Source organism: Abramis brama (genome assembly GCF_963993115.1).
Source record: "Abramis brama genome assembly, chromosome: 10".
NCBI lineage: Eukaryota > Metazoa > Chordata > Actinopteri > Cypriniformes > Leuciscidae > Abramis > Abramis brama.
Genome location: NC_139972.1, coordinates 24803666 through 24820165, shown reverse-complemented (window position 1 = coordinate 24820165; position 16500 = coordinate 24803666). Strand labels below are relative to the sequence as shown.

General features: G+C 38.5%; 1 pseudogene across 1 annotated transcript; it reads left to right on the top strand.

Moving 5' to 3' along the window:
• Positions 1 to 504: 504 nt before the first annotated feature.
• On the top strand, positions 505 to 6679 carry LOC311090369 (complement C4-like; annotated as a pseudogene). The gene is made up of 16 exons (XR_014609635.1): positions 505 to 600; positions 779 to 905; positions 1136 to 1251; positions 1733 to 1930; positions 2047 to 2241; positions 2334 to 2477; positions 2633 to 3021; positions 3486 to 3603; positions 3735 to 3805; positions 3914 to 4053; positions 4221 to 4488; positions 4528 to 4534; positions 4576 to 4622; positions 4701 to 4784; positions 5056 to 5256; positions 6143 to 6679. The product of XR_014609635.1 is annotated as a complement C4-like (transcript).
• The last annotated feature ends 9821 nt before the right edge of the window (positions 6680 to 16500 follow it).

Sequence of the window (16500 nt, the reverse complement as noted above, 5' to 3'; positions counted from 1 at the left end):
ATCTCAGACCCCCTTGATGGTTTATATACGAGACCACAGACGTATTGTCTATTCTCTCCAGAACATGATGGCCTCTGAGGTCTGTGAGAAAGTGCCTTAAAGCTAGCAGTACCGCTAACATCTCTAGACAGTTTATGTGCCAAGATAGATGATGTTCCTTCCACAGACCCTGGGTTGAGCGGCCCTCCATCACCGCCCCCCCACCCTGTGCAGGACACATCTGTCGACAATATCTTGCGCTGACATGGTGCTCCTAACACAGGACCTTGGGCTAAGAACCAAGCTTTCTTCCACATGATCAAGGAACGAAGGCACCTGCGTGTAACCTTGATCATGTGAAAAGGGTTGCCCCTCGGGGAGAACCCCTTGGTTCTGAGCCACCACTGTAGTTGTCTCATGTGCAGCAGGCCAAAAGGTATCACGTTGGACACTGCCGCCATGAGGCCTAACAGTCTCTGGAACTGTTTTACAGTGATGTGTTGGCCTAGCTTTATTCTGGACACCATGGTCAGAATCGACTCGATACGTGCAGGAGACAGTTGTGCCCGCATCGTGACCGAGTCCCACACTACTCCTAAATATGTCGTCCTTTGGACAGGAGTGAGCACGCTCTTTTTCGCGTTGAGCCTCAGCCCCAAACACCTCATGTGGTCGAGCACGACATCTCGATGCCGTGCCGCCATTTCCTGAGACTGAGCTAGTATAAACCAGTCGTCTATATAAATGCACAAAGAGCCGCCTATTGCATCTTATTTGTTTAGATTCTTCTGTTATGTAGGTAGAGGATGGCACTACAAATACAGAAGTACTCACTGAGGTCTTAAAGACAGCGTCAAAAAATAACACTCAAGGCCATATAGAGGGATATTATCTTTATATTGCAGTCTCGGTTTTGGAAAAAGCAAGTGAATAATAAATGGAAAGTAGCCTAATGATTAGATCAGGAAATGTATGTAATAAAATAAATTCTAGTTATCACAAGTGCAAAAGTATATTGATTGTCTTATTATATACCAGTCATCTTATTCACTTATTTTATTTACTTAAAGTTACTATTTATCCTCAGATGGGTATTAAAATATGTTAAATGACTGAAAATCATATCACAATGAATATTTTGACTTATTTTATGCAGGTGGCAATCTAGAGGAAGCAGAAAGTTCTTCTGTGAAGATTGTGACATCACCATATGTTGTTGATCTGTCAAAAACCAAGACATATTTCACCCCGGGTGGCATGTTTTCCATTTTGGTATGTGGCCTAAATAATTGTTTAACTCAAATATGTTATTTTTATCCCTCTCTGGCTTTAAAATGTATGTTAGTATCACACCTGCATACACAAATAAATTCAATTATTTTTTGATTACTGCATTTCTTTTGAAGGCTACTGCAACATCCAGATGGCCAAAGAGTCCCAAACTTGAAATTTACAGCCACTGTTAGAATAAAAGGATCACCGGAGCAGATTCTGAGCAATGAGGGCTGGGGAAATGAAATGGGAGATGTAGCCATGTCCTTTCAGGCTAAGAATTTAGCTATAATGGTGAGATTTCACATGATATTTGATATATCTTCATTGCCATTCCAAAGTGGCCATAATATACAATGACCTTGTTTTAAATCTGCTGTCAACAACAGCATCAACCTTTTGTGTATCCTTGTGGCTTTGGTATTGACCAATCAACATCCAGGACTGGGACTGTCCATTTAATATGGTCCTTATTTTGCAGGTTTTTGCCGAAGGGGGAGACCAGGAGGTAATTCGTAGTGATAAAAAGATGACAGCCAGTGCAATAAAAGCTGAAGAACACAGCTATCTTAGTTTGGAAGTGGAACAACAGTTCCTAAAGCCTGGAGAAGACTTAAAAGCCACATTACGCGACATTACACCTCAGGGTTCAGGAAAACCAACATTCTTTTATTTTATGGTAAGACTAAGAACAATCAGCTTGGATGTCATTTTTTTAATAGGTCTTTACCAGATTTGCTTTATCTGCAATCTAATGTCTTCCATCATTTAAAAAATAAATAATTCCCCAAACAGGTTTGGAGTAAAGGACGAATTGTGCAGGTGGGGAGGGTGCCAAGAACTGAAATCACAACAATCAATCTGAAATTCAATGTGGAAATGGTGCCTTCTTTTCGCCTGGTCGCCTACTATTTTACAGGCCTTACACCAAAAGGAAAAATAGTGGCTGACTCTGTGTGGGTCGATGTGAAAGATGTCTGCAAAGGCAAGATACAGCAGAGACGATTTATCGTTCAGAATCTAAATATGGTGAAATATTGGTTTAGAAGCGAGTGTTTCCACATACCGTTTTGTTTGTATAGGTAGAAATTGATCCAATGGCTGAGATAAAACCTGCAACTGAGTTTAAGGTGACGGTCAGAACAGATCCAAAGGCCAAGGTGGCTCTTGCCGCAGTGGACTCAGCTGTTTACATTCTGAACAAAAACAAACTAAGCCTTCAAAAGGTAATGCATTTGGGATTGTGTGCTGTACATTATGCACAAAATCAAAAGAGTTTTGTGGATATCTAGTACGCTATGCTAGTGTACTCCTAAAAGTACTGCATGTACCTTTTTAGTATTGCCACTCATGATGGAGATGATTTGTTTTTTTCCCACAGATGTTTGAATATATGAACTTGTATGACTTGGCCTGCTCTGTCGGAGGAGGAGAGGACTCCAGTGCTGTTCTGCAGAGAGCTGGGCTAACTTTCATTTGTAACTGTGATCTGGAAACCCCTTTACCCACAAGTAAAATACCTGCTGACAATCTATTTTGTGAATTATTATTCAAGAACCATAAGAGCATGAAAGCGTGATAAGAAAAAAGACAGGAAATGTTGTCTTGATGGTGTAAGGCCAAGCAAACTGCATACGTCCTGTGATGAGCGTCTCAAAAGAGTAAAAGCATCGGACAGCTGTCGTAAGGCTTTTAAACAATGCTGCGAAGCTGCAAATGAGAGGAGGAAGAAGGAGAAATTTGAGAGGAGAAAAACCAGCCTTGGAAGAGGTACAATTTGTCTTGCATAACTTCTTGGAAGGGTTTTTTTTAGATTAAAACCACATTTATTGCACAATTCTACAGTGATTTGACATTCTAAATCAAACCAAACAAAGAAATGAGTGAGCAGTGAGTCAGTTTAGTTTATTATTTTATAATAATATTCTTTATTTATTATTATTAGTGTTAATATCCTTAATAATAATAATAATAATGTTAAAATATTGTCTATAGCAGTGGCTTCACTGCCACTATAGTTTAAAAATATAGTATAGTAAAATATAGTATAAATGTTACTGAGCAGTGAAGTCATTTAGTATATAATCATAATTATTATAATTATTATTACAATATTGTCAATATTAATACTAAATTGGCTGCTTACACTTATATACAATCAATTTAAATTATAAAATGTATTTAAAAAAGTATATAGAGGCTGAAATCTACTCTTTTTCTGTCTGTCACTGTAGTCACTGACGACACACTGGACGAAATTGTTATTAATGAGGATGCAATCTACCTTCGTAAATATTTCCCACAGTCATGGATGTGGACAGTCATTGAATCAGATAGGACTGGCATTATCAGGTTACCAATTAATCAGATAAATAAATAAATATTATAATGAGTTTGACTATATATACTGATGAATAGAATATATCACCTCTAACATCATTTTTTTAATATGTAAATACTTTTTGTCGTTTGTAAACTTAAAGGCATGATGCAGTTGCTCCTGATTCTATAACCACTTGGGAAATACAGGCTGTGGGCATTTCTTCCACAAAAGGTTGCTATTTACTTAAAATCTGCCATTTGGTGTGCTATTTAGATGCTGATTATTTTTCAAAAGGTGTTTATTATTATTATTATTATTATTATTATTATTATTATTTAGGATTCTGCATTGCAGAGCCAAAACCCCTGAAGGTCTTCCAAGATATCTTTTTGTCTGTCAACCTACCTTACTCTGTGAAGAGAAATGAACAGCTTCAGGTTAAAGCTGTTGTGTACAATTACAAGCAAGAGAGTTTACAGGTAAATTTAATTCATCTTTATTTCAGGTGCTATTCTTTTTAACCAGCAAACAGTGCATGTGCCTGAAAAATGATTAGTGTGACAAACAAGATTAAAATGCTTTGAAACTCGGCAAAACTCTAGTTCTTGTTTAAGGGCCGAGAATGCCATATCATGTGTCTCTTTAGGTAATAGTGAAGATGAATAAGGAGGAAGGTTTGTGTACTGCTGGCGGCAGTGAGGTGAGGGAGGAGGTCACGGTTCCTGGTAACTCTGCAGTGGCCGTGTATTTCACCGTGGTGCCCCTTGTTATCGGAAATATCCCCATCACCGTGCTGGCTTACGCCTCAGACACTGCCCAAGATCGAGTAGAAAAGGAGCTCCGTGTGGAGGTAAAGTGTGGTTACCACGATACCACGATTTTACTGTGCTTCAGTGTCACATACCTGAGAAATTAAAGGTGTTTCTCATGGGAATGCTCTTGTTTCCTACAAGTAATTCAGTATTCATCCAAAAACTCTCTTGGTAATTCTTCATCTTTAGGGGAGAAATCACCTCTATTGACAGGGAGTTCAACATTGATCCAAAATGTAAGAATCCAGCATATAAATAGTAGATCTGTAGGCTTTCCATCATTGCAGTAAACTTTTTTTTGTCTTTTTATGCAGTGAGGAAATTAGAGATTGATATTCCAGTCCCTGTTGATGAGATCCCTGGTGGGACAGACTCAGACATCTTTTTGAGTTTAAAAGGTGAGGTGGTATATATGTATAAGGTTTTAAGCCGCTAAACTCCAGGGAAGTTTTCAGTCCAATGATCAAGTAAGTGAATTCTTATTCTGTGAATGTTTCTGAAGAGCGTGAGCCTATGTGTGTGGATGGATGGATGGGTGTGTGGATGGATGGATGGATGGATGGATGGATGGATGGATGGATGGATGGATGGATGGATGGATGGATGGATGGATGGATGGATGGATGGATGGATGGATGTACAGTAGATAATGACCTTGTTATTTTCCAGGTGGTGTGATGGGTGAGTCGGTAAACTGTCTAAACCTGGAGGGTGTTGATAAACTCATTCAGCTGCCCACTGGCTGTGCGGAGCAGACTATGGTGAAGATGTCTCCTGCTATTCATGCCATGAGGTACCTGGATGCCACCAACCAATGGATATCACTGAAAGCTGAACGAAGAGATGAGGCCCAATCAATGATCCAAACTGGTGCGTATCCATTATGAGATGCCTTTAGATCAGTGGTTCTCAAACCTGTCCTGAAGGACCCCCAACACTGCACATTTTCTTTGTCTCCCTAATCAAACACACCTGATTCAATTCATCAGCTCATTAACCCATGTGATAATGAGCTGATGAGTTGAATCAGGTGTGTTTGATTAGGGCAGGGTTCACCAATCTCGGTCCTGGAGGTAAAGGTGGTTAGGTAAAGGAGAGTTTAGCTCCAACCAGCTCCAACAAACCTGTTTGAAAGTTTCTAGTATGCCTAGTGAGACCTTGATTAGCTGGTTCAGGTGTGTTTAATTGGGGTTGGAGCTAAACTCTGCAGGACAGCGGCCCTCCAGGACCGAGATTGGTGAACCCTGGATTAGGGTGACAAAGAAAACATGCAGTGTTGGTGGTCCTCCAGGACAGGTTTGAGAACCACTGCTTTAGATGACAAAAAATAAATTAAATATTCTAATAGGTGATAAGCTATGAGCAGGGCTGTAACTAGGGTATCCAGGTTGTTGCTGGGGGCTCTCCTTGGTGGAAAATGTGTCCCCCACAATTTTAATCGGGTTCTTCCTCCTCGATTGAAATCGCGTTCCTGGAGTCAGTATGATTTTTTTTTAAATGTTTTTGATAAAAGTCTCTTATGCTCACCAAGGCTGCATTTATTTGATCAAAAATACTGTTTTCTATTTGAATATGTTATTAAATATAATTTATTCATGTGATGAATATATCATCTCTCCGAGAGAAGGGAGACGAGCGGCGCGTAAGTAGGTCACCTACTTATCCAATAAGTAGGTGACCTACTTATCCAATAAGTAGGTGACCTACAGGTGACTAGGGGCACCTACAAATGACGAACACCTGTGTCTTGTTGCAGTAATCGGCGTGGAGAGACCGGATATAAGCCGACGGGGAGTGAGAGAGAGGGAGAGAGGAGGACTGAGGACTCGTACGCAGCGTGACAGTGGCAAGAGAAAGCTGTTGACAGCGGGAAGAGTTTACGTGAACCAGAGAAAGCTGATGACAGCGGGAAGAGTTTACGTGAACCAGAGAAAGCTGATGCAGTGGGAAGAGCTTGTGTGAACTGTCAATTAATTTTCTGTGCTGTAGTTAAAACCTATGGTGAACGCGCAGTGGCGCACCTTTTGTTTATTTTTCTTTTACTTTAAATAAAAGAGCCGTACGAGTCCCAGTCACGCCGACCCTGTCTTCTTCCTTCACACCCACACTGAGCCTCATCACACTGGTGCCGAAACCCGGGAAGGAAGAAGAGGGCCCGCCGCCATCATGCAGTCACCGCCAGGGTCGCCATTTGCGGATGTTATACAATCGCCCGTGAGTCTGCATCGAGAACATCATGAAGCACTGCTGGCCTTGAGGGAAGATCAGGAGCGACGGTTCCACGCACTCATCCAGGCCCAGCAGGCAGACCGCGAGCAGTTCCGGAGCTGGATTGACCGGGAGGTTCCGGCTACTAAAACTGACCAGCCTGCTCACGTGCCTCTCAATAAGATGGGTCCGCATGGAGGAGCCCGAGGCGTTCCTCGACCTGTTTGAGAGGTCCGCTGAGGCATGTGGGTGGGCAAAAGCGGACTGGTCAGTGCGGCTAATTCCTCTGCTCTCCGGAGAGGCGCAGGTGGCCGCACAGCAGTTACCAGTCCGGAACCTCCTGGTCTATGAAGACCTGAAGCACGCCATCCTTCAGCGACCCTTCGTGATGACGCAACAGCTCCGGGACTCATGCCGCAGATGGCTGATGGCCGGGGGAAGCGGCGTGGACGCCATCATCGACAAGGTGGTGCTGGAGCAGTTCGTGGTGCGGCTGCCAAAGAAGACCGCACAGTGGTTCTTGCCGATGTGTTCTCGCCCCTGCCTGGCTGAACAGACCTTATTCAGCACCATATTAAGACAGAGCCGGGCGTGGTAGTGCGCAGCCGGCCATATCGCCTGCCTGAACATAAGAAAAAGGTAGTTCAGAGCGAATTGGAGGCAATGCTAGATATGGGAGTAAAAGAGGAATCCAGCAGTGATTGGGCGAGCCCGATAGTTTTAGTACCTAAAACGGACGGCTCGATTCGGTTCTGTGTGGATTATCGCAAGGTGAACGCTGTGTCGAAGTTCGACGCATATCCAGTGCCACGGGTTGATGAATTGCTTGATCGGCTGGGTACTGCTCGATTATATTCAACACTGGATTTAACAAAAGGATATTGGCAGATCCCCTTATCTCCTTTATCTAAAGAAAAAACAGCCTTCACAATACCGTTTGGATTACACCAATTTGTGACGCTTCCTTTCGGGTTGTTCAGGGCTTCGGCCACCCTTCAGCATCTCATGGACACAATTCTCTGGCCGCATGCTGCATATGCCGCTGCTTACTTGGATGACATCATCATCTATAGTAACGACTGGCAGCGTCATATGTGGCACTCATCAGTACAGTTTCCACAAAAATATTAAGCTGCACAACTGTTTTTTAACATTGATAACAGTAAGATATGTTTCTTGAGCACCAAATCAGCATATTATAATGATTTCTGAAGGATCATGTGACACTGAAGACTGGAGTAATGATGCTGAAAATTCAGTTTTGCATCACAAGAATAGATTTTATCCAATAACTGCAGCCTTTGATTAGAAAAAGAGACTTCCTTTGAACGGTAGTGTAAGAATGTATTTTGTGCCCTTAAAAGCAGCTAACATTGCTCTTTTGTTTTGTTTCAATGTCAATTCAGGAATGTATTGAATTAATTTCAAGGTTTAGACTCCTGCTCTTGATATATGGATTTCCAGTCTATGCCAAACATATTAAACTTATTTCACAGTTGTGAGATCAGATCACATCAAACCATTATGCTGTGGCAATCCGTTTTAGCTTATTGACAAAGGCATTTGCTTTATGTACCTCAAGTTTAAGCAGCCCACTATTTGTCTTTCGCCAACAATGATTCAAAACTGACCTTTAGATCATAAAAAATCTTCTTTTTTTCTGTTCTTCCCTTTTAACAGCAAGCTTGGAAAGGGTAGACCTTAAAACAAGCTTGGAAGACAACTGTTTACATGCCTGTTTGAGCCAGTCGTTCATCTTCACCATAGACACAGGCTCTGTTGGTTTACTCTGCAGTTAATTTAAGTAGACTAGTGTCATTAAACAGGGATGGACGGGTGTACAGGCCACATTCAAGTTCAAGAGTTAGCAGTTAGTGGCTCACATTCAAGAGTTAGCAGTTAGTGGACTATGCTGCAGTGCTTCAGAGCTAAAGTACTTTTAATTTGAGTTTACTGCAAATCTTTTAGGATACATTTTTCTATTAGAAATGTGTGATTCTGACTGTCAATGTAATTTTAAAGCTATGGTCTACGATTTCAAAGATTGTTCATTATTAATAACCTCGTTTAGATGCTGGTTATGGTTCTACAGTACAATCCTAACAATATGAAGAGAAAAAAGAATGAAAAAAATCCATTCACTCTATTGGGTGTACAGCTGCAGAGAAGTTGACCAATGTAAGCTGTCCGGCCGGACAGCTTACATTGGTCAACTGCTCTCATCCAATTCCCCGCTCCACTTGAAACTCCACGTGGCGCTCGCGTCTCCACCCCACCGCACCCCACCCCGCCCCCCTCCTGCGACATGAAATTTTGCGGGCAAGCAGCTGACAGTCTATGGTAGCTAGCAAAGTAGCATCAGCTCAGCAGTGGAGATTTGGGACTGAAAACCGACGCTGACACGGCTGACTTTTTGTTGAGCAGGTAAGCATTTATTTATACTTTTATGGTGTGAGGTGTTACATAAATAGCTTTTTATCACTTTAGACTTTATCTTATTCACCGTATCCCCCAGAGTTAGCTAAGTTCATACATACACTTTTCATCTCCGTGTGTGCCGTAACTCTGTCTGACGCACCACCGCTAGCCTGGCTTAGCACAAAGACTGGAGGTAAACGGCTCCAGCTAGCATACTGCTCCCAATAAGTGACAAAATAACGCCAACATTTTCCTATTTACATGTTGTGATTTGTATAGTCACCGCGTGTACATGCTGTGACTATACAAATCACAACATGTAAATAGGAAAATGTTGGCATTATTTTGTCACTTATTGGGAGCAGTATGCTAGCTGGAGCCATTTACCTCCAGTCTTTGTGCTAAGCTAGGCTAGCGGTGGGTCGGCCAGAGTTACGTCACGCACGGAGATGAAAGGGGTATGTATGGACTTATCAAACTCTGGGGGATACGGTGAATAAGCTAAAGTCCCAAAAAGTCGGCGTGTTCCTTTAACATAGTTAAGATTTTAATTTGGCAACCAAAGTATGTGTGTAATAATCATGAGGTTAGAAGTCTAATTCTCATGTGCTAAATTATTTGAGACTGTCTACCCAGCAAACACAGAACGACCTTATAATGTCATGTTTTTGTTTTGTTTTTCGGGACTAAAAAATATGTAGGTTCTTTTTTGTAACCAAAAACAAATCTTTTAAGAAAGTTTCAGGGAGGTTTTTTGTGACAACCTGTACAGAACCTATAAAGAACTCTATTACAGTTATTTTTACTGTAGGTTTTATTTTTATAACCATACATTGACCTTCCCAGAACATTGCAGGAAGTTTTTTTTTGGTGACAACCTAAAGAGAACCTTTATGGATCTTTAACTAAAAGTGATTTTTATAATCATAAATTAACCAAATCTAAACCTTCTCCAAACCTAAAGGGAACATTCTATTTATGTAAAGAAAGAGTTCCTGACTAATTAATAGAGAACATTATTATGTTCATTCTGGGTAGGTTCGCAGGTAGGTTCCAAAAACTGTTATCTGGGTAGTTACTAGAGTATTGACCTTTCTGTCCTGTGTAGGTGCTGAACCTGGTGCAGTCTTATGTGACCCTGCGTGTGCCCCTGCACGTGTCATACGTGTTCCATTCACCACATAATATATACTGCAAAGCCTGCATTACAGTCTGACAGGTTTACAAAACAATTCTGAAAAGCAGAACTTAGCACAGTCAAAACTGATTAATTGTTGATTCAAAACTCTTTCAGCAGCTGTCGGGGATGAGTATAGTGTAGTCTCGATGGTTTTAAAATTGCAGGTGTCCTGGTCCATGGACAGGAGTTGTCCCATAATCGATTTCAATTAAGTCATTCAACTGTGCTCTCACCAGGGCCGGACTGGGACACAATTTCAGGCCGGGAAATCCTACACCCATCCAGGCCATCCTGTGCACCCAAATAAAATTTAGAAACACGGACAACCCTATTTTTTCCTAAATTACATTTATTGGTCTAAATCTTTAGGCTGGGGCCGTGAAAAATAATTAAAGGCTTTCTCTTAAACGGTACCCTCACTTCCCTTTTCCTTCTCTTCATTTTCCCTAATATCTCTCCATCTCTCCCTTCCACTAGGATCATCAGCCTCATACACTAAGTAAAGTGGAGTACTAGTGTTAAACTAAAACATGACCATCTATATCTATCTATATATATATATACATATATTGTTTGCCCAGAATCTACATTTATTTTAGTAAAAAATCGAAGTATTATATTTATGACAAAATGTTGTTGGTTTTATCTGAAAATTACTTAAATATCCAACATTAAAAAAAAAAAAAAAAAAAAATCTTATTTTGCTTCTACATGTCATCTCACTCCCTGGCTGAATTTGATGTGTGATCATTGCCCCACAGCTAGTGCTAGGTTGACTGTCTCCACCTTCATTTGATAAAAAAAAAAAAGGAAAAAAAAGTTTTAAACCTCACAAATGGGCAGACATAATTGTCTAAATTGTCTAAAAAATGTTATTGCATTATTTTTTGTTGATGTCTGCACGATCACTCCTGTCTCCCTGCTCCCAGTACCTTGTAACGTAAACGCATTAGCTCAAATGATATACAGGGAATTTGAATAATTAATCAGGAATATAATTAATATATATTGCATATTACAGTTACATTAAAATTATGAAAAATAGATAAATTGAATATATCAATATACCATTCTTCAGATCAATTATCCTGATATCTTTTACTGGAAGTTAATGTAATTATCGAACAGTTGTTTGTCCAGCAAAGACCGTAAGATTAACTTATCAACTTCTCATAAAAAGTATCACTTCTTATAAATCCAGGAAAAATAGTTTCTGGCCATGGAAACCATTCTCCTGTACTTACAAAATTTAGGTTACTTAAACCATAATCAAATTGTAAAGCTTGTAGCTATAGGATCAAAACATTTCAGGGACCCGTAATGTGAGGAATATAGACAGAATCAAAACTAGGATATAATGAATTTTAATCATTGAACTAATAATGCATACTACAGTTATACACGGAATATATGTATATACAGAAACATTAAGACAAAACTAGACAAAACACATTACAAGAAGATGAATAACGCATTACGATAGGATGAGAGAGTGAGGATGAGCGAGGGAAAGTGAAAGCAAAATGAATGATCAGAGTGAGAGAGAGAGAGACCGGAGAGAGAGAATGAGAGAGTGTGAGAGAGAGAGAGAGAGAGAGAGAGAGAGAGAGAGAGAGAGAGAGAGAGAGAGAGAGAGAGAGAGAGAGAGAGAGAGAGAGAGAGAGAGAGAGAGAGAGAGAGAGAGAGAGAATTGAAGAAGAGCCTGGCAACTTATTACAAACAAATAACCCTTTTGAGAAACACCTAGATTCAGCTTTAAAATATGTCAGATACTTGCAGTTTGAGGCACTCTTTTGTGGAGCTGAGAAAAAGGTATCGGTGTGTCCCTTTTAGAGCTGAGCTTGCGTGTCATGGTTTCTTCCGGAGTTGTGCAGCGGGAAGATTTGAAGGTTCATTTGAACGTAACGTTACCGAGAAGGATTCAGGCTAAGTTCATTCAGCTCGTGAATGAACAGAGGCGAATAGGAAAACGAAACTAGACTATAGAAAACATACAAAGAAATAAAAGAGAAGAGAAGCAGGCCGAAGCCGGTCCGGACTTGGGTTTTCGGAGGAGTCGAAGGAGGGAGAAGAGAGAAAGAGAAACGGGGAAGTTCCGTCTTTTGAGGGAATCCTGTCCAAGCCCCATTTGGCGTGGAGGACGAATCATCTTAGAGCATTTCAAGCGGAAGGTCTTCCTTTGTCCTGTTAGACACGCCCACTCGAATGAGTCATGAGTGAGATCGAATTTGAGAAGATTTGCTCAAGACATATGAAATGTATAAAACAATGCACATTACTGCATTCTGCTATCGGAATTTGACTCCGTTAGATTTAGAGAATTACAGAGATATCAAACACGTCACATGAAGATTATAGGAATACAAAGTTACATAAGATAGGCATATTATAGGCATTTTAAGTTTGTTCCTTCAAATAAACGTCATAAACAAAGTGAAAATAAACTGGGAAACACACAGGAGTATATGAAATATGACATGCTTATATTCTAAGTTTAATGTGTAAAGTTCGTGTATGTGTGTGTGTGTATGTGTGGGTGTGTGTGGTGTAAAGTCACAAGATTGAAAATCAGGGGACTTGGTCGAATCATTTGCTAACAATACAGAGCTTGTTATAAATGTGTCATACGCCAGGGGGACCCCAGCCAGAGCGGCGCTGGTAATTACCCTGGGGCGTTATCTAGACATTGTGCATTATTCTTACATTTTGCAGAAGAGTAAAAACAAAAAGCTCTTGTTTTCTCATCTGACAAAGGGGCTGTGTTTGAAAAGCCAGGATTCGCCTAATTCAGACCATCTGGCCGGATGCCAAGTCAGTGTTGCTACAACCTACCATATAAATGTTAATATTTGTCTGCTAAATTACTAATGTAACTTTACACTAAATAATATTAATCTCCTTTATCATACAGTATTTTGAGTGACGATAGTAATAGGGGCGCTACCGCTTACATTTGCTAGCAGTTCAATACTAAGTTAACGAGGAAAATAATACAGTATTTGGGTCAATGACGTATAAGGATTTTCGACAGGCCAATTTTAAAATACTAAAAATAATAATATCTGTTGCAATTGTTCAAACATTAAGGATGTTGTGTACACCTAAATTCATTTTAAAAATTTAATTTAAGTGATTTTAGTGTTTTTTCATCTAGATGAATTGTCCGTAGCCTTAAAAAATGTCATGTGGTGCGACCGTGATTTATCTTAAAATGTATTAATTTCCTTAACATGCTTAAACATTTTTTTACAAGTTCTTGGTAATTAAAGTGTTTAGAAACCAAGTATTTGCATTTCTTTTGAGTTTTTGTAAATAATGATCTCCTTTTTTGTTCTATAATTTCCGAGTTGCCTTCTTAAATCTAGTTAACAGACTTATTTTTCCTGTAAATCACATAAAACTGATAGAAATGTTTTAAAAATATAATTTACTAAAGCATACTGAATCAGTGATTCATATTTCAGCCACAGAAATAAGATACTTTATTTTAAATTTAATACAGTGATTGCTTTTATTGGTCGCACCACATGATAAGTGGTCGCTCCAAATGACACGAAGACCTTATATAGTTAAAAATCTATTTAAAGAGATCAATAAACAATACATTTTATACAAAAAAAATAGATTTAAACCAGATTTTATACAAATTTCACAGAAATTTCCTGAACATAAACATTTAATAAACTTTTTTTTTTATAAAAATCACATCACAAGTGCACCATTTCATTTAACTTGACTTAGAATTTCTTTCAAACAAATAATAATGTTATAGATATAAATTATTTCATAAAAGTATTGTATACAGTTAACATTTGGGGTCAATAGTTTTTTTAAAGTAATTAATACTTTTATTAATCAAGGACACATTCAGTGTCACTGTCAGGCGCAGGCTATAATGTTACGAAAGATTCTATTTCAAATAAATGCTGTTCTTTTGAACTTTCTATTCATCAAATAATCCTGACATATAAAATGTATCACAGTTTCCACAAAAATATGAACATTGATAATAATCAGAAATGTTTCTTGAGCAGCAAATCATTAGTGACTCTGGATCACAAAACCAGTCACAAGTCGCACAGGATATTTGTGGCAATAGCCAACAATACATTGTATGGGTCAAAATTATCATTAGGATATTAAATAAAGATGTTTTATATTTTGTAAATGTCCTACCATAAATTTATTAACATTTATTTTTGTGAGTGAATATAGCAATATCGCAAACATAAATGGACAACTTTAAAGGCGATTTTCTCAATGTTTCGATTTTGTAGCACCCTCAGATTCCAGATTTTCAGTTGTATCGGCCAAATATTGTTCTATCTTAACAAATCATACATCAATAGAAAGCTTATTTATTCAGCTTTCATATGATGTATAAAGATCAATTTCAAAAAATTGACCCATATGACATTGACCCATTGAGTGGTTTTGTGGTCTAGGGTTACATATTAGAATGATTTCTGAAGGATCATGTGACACTGAAGACTGGAGTAATGATGCTGAAAATTCAGCTTTGATCACAGGAATTAATTACAGTTTACTATATATTCACATAGAAAACAGATATTTTAAACTGTAATAATATTTCACTCTTCTCCTATCAAGGTACTCCGCTCATGCTGCAGGGTCAGAATTTTTTCGCTTGGCAGTGGCATCTGGTAAAATAGATTAAAATAGTTTTAAATAAATAAATAGGCAATAATAAATACACTACAAATAAATGCAGTATTACTAAACTGAAAAAAAAAAAATTTGTGCATTTTTCTCATATTGTACAAAGAGTAAACATAAACTGTCTGAAATATATAAAAAAAATATCCCAAATTGCATAAAAATCTATTCCAAATGATACTAAAGTAAAGTACTTTTTTTATATAAACCGTCAATTGAATATAAAAGCATAAAACTGCCAATCTAGGACATATATCTATCATGGAAAACAGTCTGCAGTGGTCGCACCACATGATATTTGGTCGCACCACATGATATTTTCAAATTCAGTCATAATTTACAGGCACAGAATTGGCCACCTAAACAAAACAAGCTAGCTTGCCAAAAAAGGTCACTATGAAATTTATAATAAAAATATATATCTGTAGAAATAACTTTAATATTATTATTTTTTTGAGGTCATACCACATGACATCCAAATTTGGCAACTACATACCAACCATTACAAAGGTTTATTTTTTTTTCCAATTTGAGAGAATTACAAACCTGCTTGCTCCTTCCATGGGTCCTTGGTAAATTGGTTTATGATGTAACTTCCTGTGTTTGAATAGTTTTCAACATATAAGTCCCAAAATGGTAGTTCTTTGATGGTCGCACCACATGATATTTCATAAAATGGACATCATCGGACAAAGTTTGTTTGTATATTATGATGGAAATATAAATGCAAATGCTTTGAATTTTTTTAAAGGATTACAAAACATTTTGGAAATCATGCCAAATAGTGCAGAATATAAATTTGAATAAATTCAGAGTAATTTCAAAGATGTTTTCAAAACAGAAGTTATGGCCGGACGGTCGCACCAACAAAACAAATAACAAATAAAGTAAGTAAAGGTTTTTGAAAAGTTAAAGTGAGTACATACATAGGAGAGGTACTACAAATATGCAATATCTTTTTAGGCATTTAAACCCATTTTTGCCTGAAAAAATGCAATCGGACAGAAAATGTAGGCGTCACGTCATTGACCCATTTACAGATGAAACTGACCTGCACTTGAAGCCCTGAACAGGTCATTAATTTTGCAACATTTTGCTGCTTGTTCTTGGAGTGCTTTCTTTTTCTTTGTCCTTTCCCTCTCTGCTCCCCCTGGCCGTTTTCTGTCCATCATCGGGTGCTGCTTGCATTTTCTGTTTAACCGTTTGGCTGAGGCTTAAAGTCGAATCGTAGCCTTGCCAGTCAAGACTAACAGATTCATGATTTTATTTTATAATCATTTTATTGAATGACGAATTCGAAAATGATCACTGGTAAAGGTAGTAATATAAAATAAAGTAAAAAATAAAAAAAATAAAAAAACTGGCAGCAGTTAGGCCTAGTTATATTTATAAAGAGCCTTTGAGTCGTCTCCCACCACAGGTATAATCCACATTTTGAGAGTTGGGTTACTTTCCCAAGCTTTACTGTAGATACAACTTACTGTATATTAATGCCACTTTGGCATAGCGATCACTTGAATATCCAGCTACAAGTACCATGTGTTTAGTAACGTCATGATTTAGTTTTGTTTATTAACCAAGTAGACTATAGCGGCCCCTTGGATATATTCATCAAGACGCAGAGAGTTTCA